General features: G+C 36.5%; 1 non-coding gene across 1 annotated transcript; it reads left to right on the top strand.

The window, feature by feature from the left end:
• The first annotated feature begins 515 nt into the window (after nucleotides 1–515).
• Nucleotides 516–623, top strand: LOC116561644. Its single transcript, XR_004273537.1, has one exon. It is a non-coding gene; the product is annotated as a U6 spliceosomal RNA (small nuclear RNA).
• Nucleotides 624–8,077: the final 7,454 nt, after the last annotated feature.

Below are 8,077 nucleotides of genomic sequence, written 5' to 3'. Positions count from 1 at the left end.
AAATAACCTAGACTGAGGAATACAGATGGACCAATACATAGCATAAGGTTCGTAAGGACATGCAGACTCTGTGTGAAAGTGATGTTTTCCAAGCATTGTAACAAGAGTGGACTGACTTAAGGTGGAGACAAAACATTCCAAGGCGATATAAGCTGGCTGAAGGGAAAACATCAGATCTGAAATCAGATCAGGCTCATTACTGTGAAGATACGTTAGAAGGCCAGTTAGAGTCCCACTATTAGAAGAAGAAGAAGATGCCAAATGTTGATCCTGGCAGCTTAGGTTCTCAAAAACACTTGCTGGTTCATGCCTTTTTATATATTCCCTGTGATATGCCAGAGTCATTCACATGGGGCCACCTCTATGACATGCAAATAAGGCATCTGGCAAGTGACAAACCAGGATGCAAACTCACTTCTAACTCTGAGTTAGAGCAAATAAGCAGAAAAAATAACACTAAAGGAGGAAGGAGGAGAAGGGGAAGGCAGAAGACTGGGGAGAAGAAAATTAAACGAGTGTTTGTTTCTGCAACACATTTACTAAAATTGTACATTAAATTACAGAGATTAGCATGACCCCAGCACAAGGATAACACACAAATTTGTGAAGCGTTTCTTATAAATTTAAGAATGGGCCGAGCATGGTGGCTCATGCCTGTAATCTTAACCTTTTGGGAGGCCGAGGAGGGTGGATCACTTGAGGTCAGAAGTTTGAGACCATCCTGGCCAACATGGTGAAACTCCATCTCCACTAAAAATACAAAAATTAGCTGGGCATGGTAGTGTGCACCTGTAATCCCACCTGCTTGGGAAGCTGAGGCAAGAGAATCACCTGAACCTGGGAGGTAGAGGTTGCAATGAGATCACACCACTGCACTACAGCCTGGGAGACAGAGAGAGACTCCGTCTCAAAAAAAAAAAAAAGTGTTTTAAAAAGAAGAGAAGTCAAAGAAAGAAGATGAAAGAAGATGAAACGGAAGAGAAAGAAGAAAATATATGTACTAACATTTAACCTATGGTGCAGAAGCTATTATAGCACATGTCTCTCTGCTCAAAACCATTCAATAGATCTTATTCAAAGTGAGATCCCATATCATTATTACTTTTTAAATTGTGTTTGTTTGTTTGTATTGAGACAAGATCTCATTCTGTCACCCAGGCTGGAGTGCAGTGGCACAATCATAGCTCACTGTAGCCTCCAACTACTGGGCTCAAGTGATCCTCCTGCCTCAAACTCCCAAGTAACTGGACCTACAGGAGTGTGCTACCACACCAGCTAATTAATTTTTTGTAGACATGAGGTCTCACTATGTTTCACAGACTGGTCTTGAACTCCTGTTCTCAAGCAATCCTCTCACCTCAGTCTTCCAAAGTGCTAGGATTACAGACGTGAGCCACCATGTCTGGCCTCCCATCTGCTATCACAGTCAATGACCCTACACACCCTGCTTCCCACTGTTGCCTCCTCTTCATCTCCTCCCACTCTTCCTCTCAATCAAGTTCAGCTACATCTACTTTATTAAATGCATCAAGTAAAATGCCACCTCAGGGCGTTTGAATTAGCTGTTTCCTTTCCCCAGAATTTCTCTCCTCGTTTTTACCCCATGCCACATGGCTTTCTCCCTCACTTCCGTTCACTTTCTTCATGTCTCTACTCAAATACTGCCCTTTCGTAAGGGCCTCCTTCGACCACTCTTAATAAAATAAAAACCTGCCATCATTCTCTATGCTCCTTACTCTGCTTTATATTTCTTCATATTATTTATTGCTGCACGAAGTATTATACATGTATTTGTGCATTTGTTTATTACCTGTCTCCGCTTCGTTTCTGGAATGTAATTGACAGAAGAACACAGATTTTGACTATTTTATTCACTGCTGCATCTTTAGCGTCTGGAACTGTGTGTGCTTGGCATGTGGTAGTTCACCAGGAAATACTTGTCAAAGTTTGAATGACTGAATAAGTGAACAATTGAATGAAGAACCCTGTTTTAGACAATGAACTGAAACACAGAGAAACTAAGTAGCTTACCCAGGTCACTTGGAAAGTTATACATTTTTCTCATGGTGAGTCAAACAGTTATTGTACCTGTTTAAAACATAAGTTGCTTCCAAACTTGCAGATTGTATTTTGTCTGTGTGTGTGTGTGTATGTCTGTGCCTGGGTGTGCATGCATGTGTGTATGTGCCTGTGTGTACATGTGTGTGCATGCATGTGTATGCATGTGTGCTATGTGCGTGTCTGTGTATGTGTGTGCATGTCTGTCAGTCTGTGTGTGTGCATGGGTGTATATGTGTGTGCATGTGTGCATGCGTGTATGTGTGTGTGCATGTGTGCATGTGTATCTGTGTGTGCATGTGTGTATGCGTGTGTGCGTGTGCATGTGTGCATGTGTATCTGTGTGTGCATGTGTGTATGCGTGTGTGTGCATGTGTGTCTGTGTGCGAGTGTGTGTGTACGTGTGTGTGTTTATGTGTTGTCCTTCTCTTTGTATCATTGTTGCCTAATCCTCAGCTATCAAGACAATAATCTGATTCTATTGTTACACGTTTGGTATGCATGTTGATGTATAGATTGGAGATAGGAAATTACTCTAGCTTGCTGACATCATTTGTTTAATTGGATTACCAAGAAAATCTGATTAGAAAGATTGGTTAGATTTAAAAATTACAACTTTTGAAGTACTAGTACAAAATACTATTTTTTAAAAAAATTTGAGAGGTTCTCGATCTGAAGATCTGAAGAGCAGAAATCCTTCACTCTGATTTCCAGTTAATTGAAGGGGCATATAATCCTTGCAATTCAGACACAATCTAGGAGTAGAAGAATGAGGAGAAGTCTAATTTTAATCTAATAAATTTATGTTTTTATTTCATTCTTGCTACCTGCCTAAATGGGGAGGATGTCAAGATAAAGAAAAAAGTTATGAAAAAATTAAAGCATATTTTCTCCATCTGAATTTGTGATTGATGATACAATTTGTAGCCTAAGTTAACACATAAATAAAATCTAATTCCTTCTAAATGATATGTGATCTTTCTGGATCAAAAGGATGAGGTGAGTGTCATTCTTTTGAAGCATTTAAGTTTAGACTGAGAGAGGTATTCATGTTACACTCCTCTGAGACATCACAGTCTTTGTGGATCAGAAATATCCTGCTTCACCAAGGTAGAACCACAGAACAAAAATGTGAGTAAACCAAAATTCTAGGAAAATTCATGTCACTTCTTTCTTCTGTTTTTTCTCTTCCTATGCCTTATATGCTTAAGATCTTTTTTCAAATTTCCCCAAATAAACTTGTATTATTATATGTCTGCTTTAAAGTGTCTGCGATGATTCACATTAAGAAAAAGAAACTGAGAGACCTTAGTGTATTAGAAATTTCTGTGAAATTGCTCTTTAGCTTGGAACCCATCACATCATGTCACAGAAACTTGAAAAGTCTATGAGCCATAATTTTAATGTCACAGCACTATTTTATAACCAATAATGCAGTGTAGGAAGAATCAGATTACATATGTAAAAGAATTGAATCTATTAAGGTTAAAACTAAAATCTATTTTTTAATAAAATAAATTATACATTTGCATTGCACAACACAAATTTACCTTAAGGCATTTGGAAAATAACACAATAAAATCAATATAAATTACATGAGAATTCAGTAGCAAAATATTCAGATTCCTTGTGGAATCACATTTCATCTATTAGTTTGAACTAATAAAAACACTGGTTTATAGTATTCAAAGTGCGTATTTTCCTCCCACTGTGGTTTTATTGTGCATGGGGGGCAGAGAAATATTCTTAAATGGGTAAGTTGTAGCTGTAGCTTTCTTCAAATTGGTTTCTGAAGATCCTTTTCTCTTTGAAGTTGTATATGGTAACAACAATCCTGGCACTGTCAATGTGTCTGTCCAACCCCACATGTCTATTCCTGTTTGTTCATGGGTATGGGAGAGGTCTGAGTCACTGAAGGGTGTGTTCCCCACTTTCTTGTAGATACTTGAAAGGGAGCCATGCACACTGGTGCCCAGAGGCAAAGGCAGAACACCAAGGTTCTCCCACCTTGAGGACTCACTTGGAACTTACATAAGCTACCCTCCACAAAAAAAAAAAAAAAATGAAGAAAGCAAATCAGTTTATCTTGAAAGAAAATGTTTATTGCCTCTCTTTCATTAATTTCCAGTTGTCCTTTTGTTTGACTAGTAGGTAAGAATCTCAGTTCACTTCTCTTATGTTCCAGAAATTTAACTTCTTTCATTTTTCTGTTAGTCAATTTCTATTTCAAGTCCTAACTGAGCCAAAGTAGTAGAAGATAAATCTAAGTCTTTTGGGGTTTATCTTCAGCCTGATGTTTCTGAGGTTGAGTGTAGATTTTGCCTGCTCCTATAGGGTAATAAGAGTTCTAGGTAAGGACAGCATCTGACGTTTGGACATAAACTGACACAGGTGGTCACTGAGGCAGCCCTTACTCTGGTCATGGTCACCTGGGAGCTTCAGACCAGGAATTTCCATGTTAATTTTATGATTTACCTAGATAGTATCTAGCAAACAGAGACACATAGTTGCTTAAATGGGATGGGAGTTGGGAAATAAGAACAAGTTGAACTACCAGAAAAGAAGAAAAAGGGTTACAGAATTTCTATGTGTATTATAATCTCATACTTTTGCAGAAAAATAGCTAATTTCTTCCCCATCTTCCCAGATCTCCCCCATTGCCCAAACTATATCCTGTCATCTCTCTGTTCTCTGGAAGGTAAAATGTTGGGCAGCCAACAGACAGGGGCAGAAGTTCCTGGGGAATCTCTTGAAACTCAACAAGCGAAGTCTAGGAGAAAGGGAATCTTATATAGAGGCAAATGTGATAATTTTTAAGTAGATTTGATGCTGCTATGTTTTTGGTGAATTAATTTTGGAGCAGAGGCTAGTATTTCACTGAAAGCCACTCTGAATATGAATGTATAAAGTCTAGGCAAGGACTCCCTAAAGATGTTCAATGGTGTTACCCAGAAAGTGTTCTGGCATAGCAATGTAGCATGTTATTTTCAGCAGACATTACCCTCCCAAATTGATTCTATTTTAGACAACATGCTGACTAATGTACAGAGCAGCTTGACAGAAAGATGGATCCATTTGGATAGTTCAGATCTGAACAACAGCAGATTTTCAAGCAAGTTTCAACTTTTTAGAAGGTTTTTACCATTTTAAGTATAGATACTATAATTAGAACTTTGCCTGGATTGAGAAATTTTTATCCAAAAGATATTTTTCAGCTTAAATAAAATTAAACAATTTTAATTTTTCCAAAGCAAAGTTAAACTAATTTTTTTATTTCATTAAAATTATTGTAATAAGAATAATTTTCTGCTTATATTTCACAATACAAAACTGAATCATTTGATTAATTGGTTGCTTATTTAAAGTTAAACCATTGATAGTATTTGCATTGTCAGTTTTCTTTGTGACTGTTTACGTTAGCCAATTTTTATAGCTGTAAATTTTTGCCAAAAAGGTATGATGCTTCCACAAATAACAAGTATTTATATATACTGTTATACTCATTATCAGATTGATTTTTGCTTTATGTCATTTGATTTTCCTTTTAAAACTACTCACTTTGAATTTGATAGAAGACCGATAGTCATATTTGTTTCTGAGAAAAGTCTGAACAAGTCTTTTCAGATATCCTAGGATTTCATTCCAGCTAAAGGGATGCATGAAACTTCCTCATTTCAGTGAAAGAAGCCAGACACACAAGGCTACATATGTATGATTTCATTTATATGAATGTTCAGAGTAGGCAAATCCAGAGAGACAGAAAAGATTTTAGTGGTGGCCAGAAGACAATGCAGTGAGGGAAGAGGGGAATGATTGCTTAAAAGCTTTCCTCTTGGGGTGACGAAAATGTTCCAGAACTAGATAGTGATAACAGTGCACAACATTTTGAATGTACTAATGTCACTGAAATATACACTTTACAATGGTGGAAATGATGAATTTTAACCACTCATAACCATGTTTTATGAATTTTACTACTTTTTTAAGTAAAGGGAAAATGAGGTTCTGAGATTCGAACCTGTGCAATCAAAATAAACTGTCGAATAGAGAAGACTGTAAACGTATTCTGAATACTATTTAATTTTTCTGCCCATGAAACCAAGCCTCATTCTAAATAATATAAGAGCCAAAAGAAACTCTCTAGGTTGGTATTAACCTTTTTCTCAAATAAGAAAATTGGGTTGATAGGTGCAGCAAAGCACCATGGAACACATTTACCTATGCAACAAACCTGCACGTCCTGCACATGTCTCCCAGAACTTAAAATAAAATTAATGTTATCAATGTTCATTGTGAAAAATCAATACAGAAAGCATAAATTATCAATTCCATTGTCTGGAAATCATGTTTTTGCATTATATATATATATATATATATGCACAAACTTTATTCCCCTAAAAAGAGATTAGATATTGTTTGGTAGTATATCCCACTACATAATTTTACCACCTACCTCACGCTTGCAATTCTTTCACTATGTGCAGGCAATGTTCTATGTACTTTAAGTATATTAACTAACTTAATCATCAAACAACCCCATGAGGTTGCCCTTGTTCATTGATTTCAGCAATGAGAAAGCTAAGAGAGGGAACCGGCAGCCTTTCAAAGGTCACACAGAAAGTAAGCGACAGATCCAGGATTCATATCCAAGCATTTTGGCTCTAGGGTCCATGCTTCCCAACCGTTACGAACCAATATTCAGCCAAATCAATACTGAGGGGCACGTGAAATTTATCCAGTACTTTGCTATTACAAACAAAAATCCAATGAACATTCTTGAAGCCATACACAAAAATAATGGTTACAATAGAAGTCACTGGAATTGAACATTTTGGTTCAACTTACACTAAAATTTAAGGCTTTTGATATAACAAATATATTTTTGAAATGATGCATCTTACGTTTGTAGGAGAGCACACTCATGTGTGGGGAAAAGATTCATTGTGAAGCACACAGCACCTTATTTGGTTGGATCATCTCATGATTAAAGTTCAGGCGTTATCTACCCTGTAAGTGGCAGAATCAAGACTGCAATGTTGCCTGCTTTTCTTTTTAACTCATGCTTTCCCTTGACTACACTGCTCCTCAAAGTAAATCCTCTGTGTCAGTGTACTATTCGTGGAATACTCTGCAATTATAACCACCTTCTAATACGATTAATAATCAAAATTTATTATATATATGTATACATACTCATTTGCAAAGTTGTGCTTCAAAATAGTGATCTCTTCCCAACATTATATGTTATGATATTGACAATTTGATAATGACCCATTGTACAAAATATTTCCCATTAATACAACAAAGACATAACTGAGCATTTCTATTTCCATGCCAGCCATAAGCACAATTTTGCAATGTGATCATCTTAGAATTATTTAATCTCTCAATACAGCAAAAACAAGAAACCAAATTGACCTTGTTCCATTACATCCCCCATATCTGTAAATATTACTTTACACATCCAATTTCTGCTTATTTTAACCAGCCGTTTCTTTAAAAAAAAGTCACTTCTTTTAATAGCAATATTAAAGCTCTGTTTAAAACATTGTATAACAAACTCCACCGCATTTTAGATGGCTGCTTCCTTATGAAAAGAAGAAAAAACAATCTGTACATTTACATAAAAAATTCAAAAGCATTCACTGGGGGAAAAAAAGAAAGTTTTAAAAATATACTTTCCTGCACATTCAAATAGCACAAACTTCCCCTTACACATATAAGGAAATAATACTACATATGTGAAAGTCAAATAAAATATAGAAATGAATCCCTAAAATTAAATTTTTATTTGGGAGAAAAGTGTGGCAAATTAGGGCATACCTGCAGACCAGGTGGTTTTCAGCATGTCCAAAGAACAAAGAGATGGTTAGAAGTTTTACAAAAAGGGAAGTCGTACTGGTTGCTTTTTGAGAAAGTTTATCGGCACTAGTGAGGTCTTGGAGAAGTGGCAGGTTTTGATTGGTGAGTGAGGGAGTACGCAAAACACAGGGGTTGTTTCAGTAGCTATTAGATAAAA

The sequence above is a fragment of the Sapajus apella genome, unplaced genomic scaffold, assembly GCF_009761245.1.
Source record: "Sapajus apella isolate SASKATOON/1434 unplaced genomic scaffold, GSC_monkey_1.0 scaffold29, whole genome shotgun sequence".
In the NCBI taxonomy this organism is placed as follows: Eukaryota; Metazoa; Chordata; class Mammalia; order Primates; family Cebidae; genus Sapajus; species Sapajus apella.
This window is presented reverse-complemented; position numbering and strand designations above follow the sequence as displayed.